This window comes from Stegostoma tigrinum, chromosome 16 (assembly GCF_030684315.1).
Source record: "Stegostoma tigrinum isolate sSteTig4 chromosome 16, sSteTig4.hap1, whole genome shotgun sequence".
NCBI classification, from domain to species: Eukaryota; Metazoa; Chordata; class Chondrichthyes; order Orectolobiformes; family Stegostomatidae; genus Stegostoma; species Stegostoma tigrinum.
In genome coordinates, this window is record NC_081369.1 from 12,472,172 (window position 1) to 12,484,602 (window position 12,431).

Consider the following 12,431-nt stretch of genomic DNA (forward strand, 5'->3'; position numbering starts at 1 on the left):
TGCTTAACATTATTAGTTGTTGCTCTCAAAATTAGTCACAGGAGTCAATAGGAATGACTAAAATGCAACAGCAGGGAACCAGTGGAAAATAAAATTAGGAAGGTGATATAGTGGTTGATGCAGCTGGGCTATTTTATACATTTTTCCAATTTCAAGCTATTCCACGTGTCTACTTATGCATGAATGCACAGTATTCATTCCCTCTCATAGCTATAAAAGACAACTGTGTGCACATAATGTGTTCAGTTCTGCAAACCTACTCTGCTCTCACTAAAGAAATGCCATCATTGACAAAATAAGGTTCATGTCTTAAATGGAGGAAAAACCAATTGTTAATACATGTCAAAAATATTTTGTGATAACAAGTTGTAGAGCCGGATGAACACAGCAGGCCAAGCAGCATCAGAGGAGCAGGAAGGCTGACGTTTCGGGCCTAGACCCTTCCAAAATGTCAGCCTTCCTGCTCCTCTGATGCTGTTTGGACTGCTGGTTCATCCAGCTCTACACCTTGTTATCTCAGATTCTCCAGCATCTTTAGTTCCTACCATCTCTGAAACAATATATTTTGTGATTGTTTAAGAACATAATAACTCATGGGACTGAACTGGCAAAATACTTGAAATTTCTCCAAAGTCGACATCATCAATACAATCGACGCCCAGATACCTGCTGATGGAACGCTAACTATTGTTTTATGATCTACAGTGACAGAAAAAATCAATTTCAAGTTGGAGACCCTTACACAATAAATTGAAGTTACATCCATCCTACAAGATATGTTAATGACTTTTCGCTAAACCCCTGAAGTGGGCTGTAGACAATTGGCTGTTTGCATGTAAGCCTTTCTGTCAATAGTAACTGCTGTTCCTCCCCAAATAGGCTTGGCCACATGACTCCCATAGTATTGATGCCAACATTTTATTTAATGGCAGACAGTTAGGGGTCAACACTGTTCCTTGCCACATTCACTGACAAAATCAACACCCCTAACTCTGGGCTACAAAGGACTCTAAAAAGACAGCTACAGATCTGCTTTTGTGCATTCTGAAAGTTAAAACCTGTTAGAGAGAAGAAACTGACTACAAATCCTCAGCAGTTGTCTAGCCAATCAACCCATCCACAGATGGGAATTCCAGATTATTAATTAAAGTTTTGGACCCTCAGACTCCATTTCAAAACCAAGGACATAGTTAAATTGGAATTTTATCTTTATGTTATAACTAGCTGAATAATCCCTTTGTTTGTTCTAGATCTATGTCTCCTTATATGTATATATGTAAGCATTTTTATGTTGCAAAGAATACTCCCTCACACCATACATTCAAGAGTACAGGTATATGAGGAAACCCTGACTTCTGGTTTGCCTTGAGCACAGCACTGTTCAGTCTCTACAAGTGGGAGTGCACAAGCAGAGGGAGTGGGTGAAATACACCCTCACTGTTACAAATGATGAGAAAAATCATCACAATCTTTTTATGATAACAAAGTGTGGGGATGGTGAAGGGTCTAGGCCCGAAATGTCAGCTTTTGTGCTCCTGAGATGCTGCTTGGCCTGCTGTGTTCATCCAGCCCCACACTTTGTTATCTTGGATTCTCCAGCATCTGCAGTTCTCATTATCTCTGATCACAATCTTTTTATGGTCAGGTGGTGAGAATGGGGAGTAAGACTTGTTTTAAAACTCACAATACATCCACAATGGAAATTGTGTGGAGTCACATCTAAGATTGGTTCAATAAAACAAGCCAGCAATGTGACCAAAGTCTAAGGTGGAGAAACAAACCAAAATAAACTGATTGAAAACTGAAAGGGGAAAATTGGATAGCCAAACTGGGTATCTGGGTGTTGATTAAACAAAATAAACACCCAATCTGGGTGTTATTGAACAAAATAAACAACCAAACAAAACTTTCTCAACTCTGACGTTAGAAAATAGCATATCTTGATTCAAAGTTGTTCATATATCAGGATTGTTTAACTGCCAAAGTGTTAGGCACTCGGAGCACACACCAGTTAAAGGTTGTAGCTAAGGAATTACAAGTGAAACTACCCAACATAAAAGAATGAAATCAATGAAGTGATGGCTGAGCACCTAGGTTTAGTGCACAATTAAAACAGCTAAGTGTGGAATTAGGACCAAAAACCAATCAACATCCTGTCACCCAACTCAAGCTAGTAAAATCCTTAAAAAAATTGCTCGAGTACAGACAAAAATAAAGAGAACGGGAAGAAAGAGAGATGGAGGAGAGTGCTTTCCAACTCCAAAGGGAAAAGCTCCTTTCACCGCACTTTGGGCACTTTGACCAGTTTTATGATTAAAAACATTTTTGGCTCTTGTCAATGAGGCAATCAAAAGAACACAAAATTTGGTTTACAGTTCAACTCAGTTTTATTAACTAAATATTTCTTAATAAAATCATCATAAGAGCATTTCCCAAATTGCCACAATATACACCCTTTATCTAGCTCTATCTGTCTGAGAAAGGATATTACCTGCAACAATGCATGTGTTTAGGCTGGCCAGTTGGAATCTCCTTCCTCTCTGATGTACGACTGGCTCTGTTCCACGAAGGTGGGACTCGCAGGTCAGGGCAGATCTTCTCATGGGTCTTCCTGGGTTGTCACAGCCTTGCACCACAAGCCTTGCTGTAAGTCTTCACAGTGAAATCTACGCTGGGGTCAGAAAGTCTGATCAGTACTTCTCCAATACATAACCCGTGGGCTGGTTGTAACTGGTTCCACATGACCCTTTATAACCTCTTTGACCTCAGTTTCCACTATTCTCTGTAGTTGATAGTCATTGGCAGCTGTTTAGTTTAGTTTAGCCAATTTTCTGTCAGGCTCAATCTCGCCGATTGAGTGGCAATTTAGAATGGCCAATTTTGGCCCTGTGTTGCAAACTAGTAACAGTCCAAATCTCCAAACCACAGAATCAAGCTTCAAAGTCCTCAGATGTGCCACATTCATTCCTACATTTGAAGAGGATGGTTCCCTTCTTTGCTATTTTAGAAAAGTTTGCAAGATAGTTACCATGGTCTTTAGTAATATGGACTTGACTGATTCAGGGTTAGATAACAGGAATGACCAAGCAGTCTATTCCACACAGATAACCAAAATGTCAGTTAATTACGAAGGGACAAAAGTTGCTATCTAATGAGCTTATGAGCTGATCCCCAGGGAATATCACAAGCAAATTTATAATTCTAAAGGCAAAAGCAAACTATTTTGGACATGTGAGTCAACTCCATAAAAATATGCACATTTATATTGAGTTAATGAATTACCTACACCCAAACCTAAAATACACTTAGAGGAGTGTAGAATCTGCAGAGCTGGAGAGGCTGCGACTATGGCTGAGGGTAATAAGCTCTCCCATAAACCTAACCACTCAAGATATCATTTTCAGAGGCAGCCACAAAATTAGTGGAATGATAAAAAGGAGGGAGCTGGATAAAAAGGGATCCGCAACCAGGAAAGAGAGTAGAAACAAAGGTGTGAAGAGTCCACATTTCAAAACTACGTGGAGAATACCCAGAGATGGATTTTTAGGCAGTGGTTGTACGTTTGGAAGATGTGTCAAAGGAGCTTTGAGAAGTTACTTCCATGAGTAATATATAAGTTACAGATTGCTGCCTTTGTACATTGGAGTTGGGAGGAATGTTGAGGTTGGTGTATAAGGTGTGAAAATCAAGAAGGCTACCATATACAGAGTGATATTAAGTTTCCTAAGTGCTATGGTGCTAGACTCATCCAGATACACCAGTCACATTCCTGACTTGCTCCTTGGAGATAGTGAACAGTTACTCACCTCAGACCTCCTAGCCTCAGACCCATTCCTGTATTCTTAGTATTTATAAAGTCCAGTTCAGCTTCTGCTTGTTGGTCACACATAGGCTGCTGATAGTGACAGATTCAGGGTTGATGGTTAGAGCCTTTTTTTATTAAAGATAGTCAATGTCTAACACTATATGTCTCATTTGTTAACTCAAACCTGGTTTTAAGTTTTGGAATGGATTACACCTGGGCAAGCTCTAGGAAAAATACCCTTTGGGGAGTATTTGCTAGATTAGTTGGGGAGGGAGTCTATGGAAACCTATGCAAGAAGTCAGAGGAAGGGGAATCAAAGACAAAAACAAAAAGCAGAAAAGGGAGCGAAGAGCTGAGAGATGTAGAGATCCCACTACATGTATCATGAAAAGTTCATTTCATCTGGTATTGATGTTTGGACTTATAAGGGAAGATTGGGCATGTTGGGCTTTGACCTGATCCATTTGTTGTGGGATTGCTTACCTTGATTTATGCTTTGTTGTTTCTGCACTTTGGCAGTCACGTAGCCCTGTGTTGTAGCTGCAACAGGGCAATAGGTTGACATCTTTTTTTAGGCATGGTGGTACTGATCCTGACATGCCCTCCTGCAATATTCATTAAACTAGAGTTGCTCCCAAGTCTTGATTCTTAATGTAGAGTCAAAGACAAATGCTGGGACATGATTTTACAGTTGAATACAATTCTGCTGTTGCTGAATGCCCACAGTGCCTTCGGATGCTCAGTTTTAAGCTGTTGAACGTCTTCCAAATTAAATCTCTACCATTCAGATCAGTGGTGGTGCCACATAACACAATGGATGATTTGCTTGGTATGTCTTTCACAATGATTTGTGCTGTGTGTTCCCTTATCTGTCCCATCTTGAACAGATGCAGCTGTGACAGGTAAATTGATGGAGGCTCTCTCACCCCATGCAACATGCCTAGTCCGGCAAATATGTTCTTCAGCATTCTGTGAGAAATGATGGCATGAGCCACTTTTGGCAATGGACAGCCTGTGCCTTTGCCATCTTCAGTACTTCCTCCAAGTGATGTTTAACGTTGAGGAGTATTGATACAACAGCTGTGAAAGGGTAGTAGGTGATAATCATTTGGATATATTATTCTATATGATGTATATGGGCAAGCCATATTTTGCCTACATTTGGAAACTACATGTTTCAAACTGAGCTCTGCATGAGGAATCCAGGAGTTGTCAGATTTCTAATTGCAGCTACAATTCAGTATTTTTGAGTGGTTGATGGTTTTCTCATATGTGGTTTAATTTTTGTGTAAGAATATATGTGTTTTCAGCAATGACAACATTACATTCCTATTTTTATTTGCTTCTCCCATTTGGAATTTAGCATCGTGGCTCCTGGGAGTGTGTGTGAACCTTTGCAAAGTGAGTTCACTTGGGGAAAAAATAAACTGCGTTCACCTACACCTTCATGTATCACTTTAGGTATGTCAGTGTACAATGCGTGGTAAGAGCACATGTCTGTATTTGTGTATAGTTACATATCCTATGTAACTGTTGAGTGGTGGTTAGCTTGGTTGGCTGGTTTGTGATGCAGAGTGATGCCAACAATGTGGGTTCAATTCCTGCACTGGCTGATGTCCCCATTAAGGACTCTCCTTCTCAACCTTTCCCCTTGTTGAGGTGTGGTGACCATCAGTTGTCTGTCTCTCTCTAATGGGTGAGTAGCCCTATGGTTTGTCATGACTATCTGAGTTTACCTTTTATGTGACTATATGCAAGCATCTACTATGATATTATCCCTCTATGTTCTATAGTCCACTATTGGCAATACACTTTGAGCAGCCTAGGATCCAAAATTGACTCCCTCCTTAAACCTCCCTCTCTACACACACTCTTCTCCTTCAAGTCACTTTTGATAATCTTTTTGAGTAAGCTATTGGTCCCCTACCTAATATCTCCTAAAGTGGCTCAGTGTTACATTTTGACTGATTATCCTCTTCTGAAGCATGTAAGGACATTTTACTATTTAAAAGACAACCGTAATTGCACATATTAGTTGCTGATATACATGTACGCACGTACTCGGGACAAAGATAATGGATATCATTTGATTTATTTCTTCATGTTTTAATTCCTGACTAGAATGAGTAATTCTATTTGATTTGGTTTATTGTAGTCATTAGTACCTAAGCACAGTGAAAATCTTTGTTTGCAATCAGTACAGGTAGATTATCGTAAGCAAGGACATATAGAACATCAGGTACTTAGACAGAGTGAGATATACAAGTTACACTGCACAGGAGGTGCGCAAAGCAAAATCAACATTAACAAGATCATAGATAAGAGATAATGGGAACTGCAGATGCTGGAGAATTCAAGATAACAAAGTGTGGGGCTGGATGAACACAGCACGTCAAGCAGCATCTTAGGAGCACAAAAGCTTTTGTGCTCCTAAGATGCTGCTTGACCTGCTGTGTTCATCCAGCCCCACACTTTATTAACAAGATCATCATTATTTGAAGTTAAAGAGTCCATTCATCAGTCTAATAACTCAGTTCTGAGGAAGGGTCACCGGACCCGAAATGTTAACTCTGTTTTCTCTTTCATAGATGCTGCTAGACCTGTTGAGCTTTTCCAGCAACTTTGTTTTTGTTCTTGATTTACTGCATCTGCAGTTCTTTTGGTTCTTATGATGGAGGGAAGCAGCTAAAGATGGTATGTTCTAGATTCTTTAGATTTTTGCTCTAAATTAGATATCAGTTTTATATATCACTGTTTTTAGTGTTTCTCGGGCAAGTTGTTATGAAACAAATACAATTATGTTTTTATTGATTGACTGACTGTTTGGTGCAACCCTGTGATCTACCTGTCATGTGGCAAGCAGTTCATCATTTAAACTAGGAATGAATTTGGTATTAAATTTGCAGTGTGGCTCAAGGAGACCACAGTGTGATTAGTATGGGAAATGTCATGCTGGTTGAGCTGGGGAAGCTCTTATGAAGGTGGTGCTAGGGCAGGATGTGCTCTTTGATCAGGGAGTCTGGTTCTCCAGGCAAGTGGTTTCTAAGCAATGGGCACCTAAGCTCAAAGTGTAAGATTGTAAACTGGATGTTGGATCCTCAACTTAATAAGAAAAATAGTTTACCTTAAAAATGTCTTTTATAAACTTTAAAACAATCACAGAGAGTGACTTTGGTCGCAGTATTACTGACTGTGAACTGGCCGCATTCTCCGGAATGTAACTGGTAGACTGGGTTTGTTGAACATGGTTGGAGAACAAACACATTATAAATATCTAATGGAACCTGTCCTGAACAATCTTGCTGTCACAGCTACGCCTTTCTGTGATGGTATGGGTACGAGTAACCGTTGCACACTCCCTGTGGAGATGAACACCCATCTTCATATATTGACAATATATTGTGCAGTGTCACCCCAGCAAAAGTAATAGCTTCAGAATAGATCTAACAGCTCAGAATTGGGCAACTATGAGGTGCTCTGGGCCATCAACAAAAGCAGAATCCTATTAAAAATTGTACCACCGTGTTGGAATGATAAAGCAGTGGCTGTGTTACTAGATGAGTAGTTTGTGAGACATCTGTGGAACATCTTGCTCCTTCAGTGAGATATTTAATTGTCCACCCCTATTCATAACTGGACATGGCAGGACTGCAGAGCGTAGGTTTGCATAGAGTATAGTGTAGGTTGTGAAATCTCTGTCTATCATTTGTTGCTTGTGCTGTTGGACACGTAAGCAGTCCTGTTTTGTAGCACCAACAGGTTGACATTTCATTTGTCAGGATGTCTGGTGGAGTTCCTGTCTTGCTGTATTGCACTCTTACATCAACTACTAAAATTAATTGCAGTTTAAAATCTTCACAGCTTCCAACGATAAACAAGGTAGATATTTTGAAAACTGAATAGTTATTTGTGTAACTAATTTACTTTATGTAAATAACGAATCAGCTACTATCAACCAGCCAATTAGAAAACCCTCTCTGTTTATCTCTCAGTGGGTTCTGTAATATGTGTTTTTGTTTGTTTTTCACTTACTTCCTCCCCTCCCTCAATCTGTTAATTAACAAGAAGCATATTTCAGATCGCAGCTAGTCAGGTATGGCCAGGCTGCTTTCTAAGGTAGCTTTCTAAGGTAGGTACTTGTATTTCTCATGGACTGTTGCCATACATAACAGCAATGCTAGTCTTAAGGCAATTGTTATCTGGGCATACTTGCACTTTAGCTTCTTTGAGTTAAAGCATGTTGTAGTATCGGCAAAGATTTCAGAAATGAAAACCATAGACACAATTTCTGTAAAATATAAATTACTAGATATAGTACAAAAAGGCATTCATAAAATTCAATGCAATTCAATTAAATCCAATTTTATTCAAATAGTAAGGACTACAGTCTGTAAAAACTTGATCACTATGTGACAAATAAACTAATTACATTAAGCACAATAACAAGTTAAAAATAATTTGGCCCACCAAGTTTACAAGAATCAGAAGAAGACGCGGCTATAAAATTGTAGAGTGATTTTGACTGGTCCATATGTTGATCCACAGCATTCTCAGCAGACTGGGTGGCCAGTAAAGGTAGATGTCCAAGTTCTTTAAGGACCGCAACTTTCCCCCCGCAGTGGTCAAGAACGCCCTTGACTGCATCTCCCGCATTTCCCGCAACACATCCCTTACACCCCGCCCCCACCACAACCGCCCAAAGAGGATCCCCCTCGTTCTCACACACCACACCACCCCATCAACCACCGGATACAACGTATCATCCTCCGACACTTCCGCCATCTACAATCCGACCCCAACACCCAAGACATTTTTCCATCCCCACCCTTGTCTGCTTTCCAGAGAGACCAGTCTCTCCGTGACTCCCTTGTTCGCTCCACACTGCCCTCCAACCCCACTACACCCGGCTCCTTCCCCTGCCACCGCAGGAAGTGCTACACTTGCCCCCACACCTCCTCCCTCACCCCCATCCCAGGCCCCAAGATGACTTTCCATATTAGACAGAGGTACACCTGCACATCTGCCAATGTGGTATATTGTATCCATTGTACCCGGTGTGGCTTCCTCTACATTGGGGAAACCAAGCGGAGGCTTGGGGACCGCTTTGCAGAACACCTCTGCTCGGTTCACAATAAACAACTGCACCTCCCAGTCGCGAACCATTTCAACTCCCCCTCCCATTCTTTAGATGACATGTCCATCATGGGCCTCCTGCAGTGCCACAATGATGCCACCCGAAGGTTGCAGGAACAGCAACTCATATTCTGCTTGGGAACCCTGCAGCCCAACAGTATCAATGTGGACTTCACCAGCTTCAACATCTCCCCTTCCCCCACCGCATCCCAAAACCAGCCCAGTTCATCCCCTCCCCCCACTGCATCACACAACCAGCCCAGCTCATCCCCTCCCCCCACTGCATCCCAAAACCAGCCCAGCCTGTCTCTACCTCCCTAACCTGTTCTTCCTCTCACTCATTCCTTCCTCCCACCCCAAGTCGCACCTCTATTTCCTACCTACTAACCTCATCCCACATTCTTGACCTGTCCGTCTTCCCTGGACTGACCTATACCCTCCCTACCTCCTCACCTATACTCTCCTCTCCACCTATCTTCTTTTCTCTCCATCTTCGGTCCGCCTCCCCCCCTCCCTATTTATTCCAGAGCCCTCACCTCATCCCCTTCTCTGATGAAGGGCCTAGGCCCGAAACGCCAGCTTTTGTGCTCCTGAGATGCTGCTTGGCCTGCTGTGTTCATCCAGCTTCACACTTTGTTATTATGGTAGATTACCATTTGCAGTGGCTACAAGTACATTTATATGAGCTTCAACCTTGGGAAGCCCCGATAATGATAAAGGAAACAGGCTTTTGAGTGATGTCCATGTGTTTGGGAAATTTAATGAGGTTTGTTGACACAAATTAGTTATAACATTTCTTGAGGAGCACCGGAACGAGTTAGAGGCAGGTAGTCCAGTTCCTCACAGAGATTGATCTGTTTATTGTCAAAGCTCACTGCCAATACACAGTGTTGGTCCTTGCATTGAAGCTTTCTTGTCAGGCAATTGCATCATATTATGTTGAAAACCCTAAAGATTCACACACTGAATCATGGCAGATGCAGTGACTTTGATGTATTTGAAAGCTGGTTGTAAAATTCAATTTTGACTTGACTTCCGAATTGTAAACGGTTTCATCTTCGTATCTGTGTCTAAACTGACCTTTTTAATGGGGAATGAAACGTAGATCTTTTGCAGGATCCCAGAAAAGGAAATGCATTCTTTTGAAGCTGTCAAGTCCCAACATAAGGTTGAGCGATTGCCATCCATTTGGAATGAGAAAAAGATGTTAGATTTGATAAGGATCCTGGTCTGTACCCCTTTGTTGTCCTGCATTCACATTTATGTGCTGTCACAACTTTGGCAGGCTGAGAGAGTTATATCATATGCTTTCTCAATAGTCAGTCCTTCTCCCTTGAGTTGACCACAATTTTAAAAACAATATTCACCACCTGAACAGCCTAACAGTGGGAGACATATTTCAGAATATGAATTGTTAGCACTAAGCTGATATGGGAGTTTTAAAGTGCTTTGGGACTGCGTTATCAGCATGGGTTGGCATTAGTTGGAATCATATAATCCTTATATTATGGAAGCAGGTATTTGGCCCATCAAACACACACCAACTCTCTGAAGACCATTCCGACCAGACCCACCCTGACCCCATCCCTGGCACCCTGCACTTCCCATTGCTAATCCACCTAGCTTGCACATCGATGGACACTATGGTCAATTTAGCAAGGCCAATCCATCTAACCTGCACATTTTTGGACTGTGGGAGAAAACAGGAGAACCCGGAGGAAACCCATGCAGACAAAGGGAGAATATGCAAACTCCACACACACAGTCTCCCAAGGGTGGAATGTACCAGCATCGGAAATGGGTTGGGAGGTCAATAAATACGAGTTCTAGAGGATATAATAATTTACTATATGAAGGTCACAGAGTCCCAGAGAACTACAGTGGGCCTTTTAACCAGCCTGCCTAAATACTCAACATTACCTGTGGCCACCTCTAATCCATGTCCAAGAGTGACAGGCCAAACTCTGTCCTGTACCCACATCTCAAAATGGAGATCGTGCCATTTGGGCCACATTTTCCCATGTACAGCGAGCTATTCCCCTGTACAGCGAGCTATTCCCTTGTATTTCCCGATTCTGCACACATCCTTGGGAATGAAAATCTGGAGCAAAGTGATCGACAAATAAATTTCAAACAAGAAGCTTAGTTCCTCAGCAGATTTTCTCATAAATTCATCTACTTTTAACATCACATGTAAATGATCATTCTCAGTGTGTTGAATAAAAACAAAGTTGCTGGAAAAGCTCGGCAGGTCTGGCAGGATCTGTGAAGTTGTGTTCTGAGCTCAGAGGAAAGGTCACTGGACTCGAACTGTTAACTATGTTTTTTCCTTCACAGATGCTGCCAAACCTGCTGAGCTTTTCCAATAACTTTATTTTTGTTCCTGGTTTATAGCATCCACAGTTCTTTCAGTTTTTATTCTCAGTGTCTGCTTTAGTTCAGTTGTAATACTCCTGTTGTATCTGTAGCTGGAGGAGTGTGTTGCAATCCCCATTACTCCATGAACTAAACCGCAAGTGTAAATTATAGGCAAACCATTTTTACAACAATTGGAAAACCTTGGCTAATGACTGAGATACCATGTGGAATTAAGATTTAGCACCTTAGTCCCAAATATACATAATCACATGACAGACAGGAAAAAGGCAACTCTGTAGCGGTGATATGGGTTTAGGAAAACAGGCAAATGGGAAAATACCCTGGTGGGGCCAAGGGCCTGAGCTCATATGATTTTAAAAAACGGAAAATATCTCACAGTTTCAATCAAATTCCTGACATTGAGATTTCAATGCTAATGGCTGTAGAATTAGGAGGGATTAAAGTTTTTGTGAAGGTCTGTAGCTCAGGATGTGGATGAGGTTGTAGGCATGCTTGCTGAGCCGGTGGGTTTGGCTGGAAGGCGTTTTATCACCCTGTGAAGTAACATCATCAGTGCGCCTGCAGTGAAATGTCAGTGTTCAGTCCCAGTTGTTATTTATATGCCATGGTTTGCTGGAGTGGTTAGTATCACTTCTGGTTCCATTTCTTGGTGGTTTGTACACAGAGTCTAACTCAATGTGTTTGTTGATGGACTTCCGGTTAGAATGCCAGGCCTCCAGAAATTCCCCGTCATGTTTCTGTTTAGTCATGTCGCTCGGTGGCAAGTTGGCGTTCGTGTATCCATGTTGTTAGTTTTATTCTGGTTTGGCCTATGTAGTGTTTTTTACAGGCCTTGCATGGTACTTTTGCATATTACATCAGTTTTGCTGGCTCTGGGAGTGGAATCCTTTAAGCTCATCAGTACTGGGGATATCTTCCAATCAGACTTCTGCTCAGATAGAAAGTCAGTTAGACATGGATCTTGGAAGGAAAGTAGCAGTCAGCTTTCAGAGTTTGGAAAGAAATTAAAGCTTCAGTAGGTTTCTCAGGTTTCCAGAAAGCACTTTGTAGCTTGTCCTGCTGCAATGTGGCTTATTTTTTAAGAGAGCAATTTTATTTTTGCTGCAGAAGTCTT

General features: G+C 41.5%; 1 protein-coding gene across 3 annotated transcripts in view; it reads left to right on the plus strand.

Annotated features, from left to right (window-relative positions):
• smpd3 (sphingomyelin phosphodiesterase 3) overlaps positions 1–12,431 on the plus strand; it is a 269,535-nt gene that overhangs the window by 170,241 nt on the left and 86,863 nt on the right. Inside the window, exon 1 of one of the 3 annotated variants that reach the window (XM_048546419.2) lies at positions 5,194–5,266. The exons of the other annotated variants lie outside the window; for them this stretch is intronic. The gene's annotated coding sequence lies outside the window, so the exon portion shown is untranslated. Of the gene's footprint in view, positions 1–5,193; positions 5,267–12,431 lie in introns of those variants that run through there. 3 annotated transcript variants of the gene reach the window in all.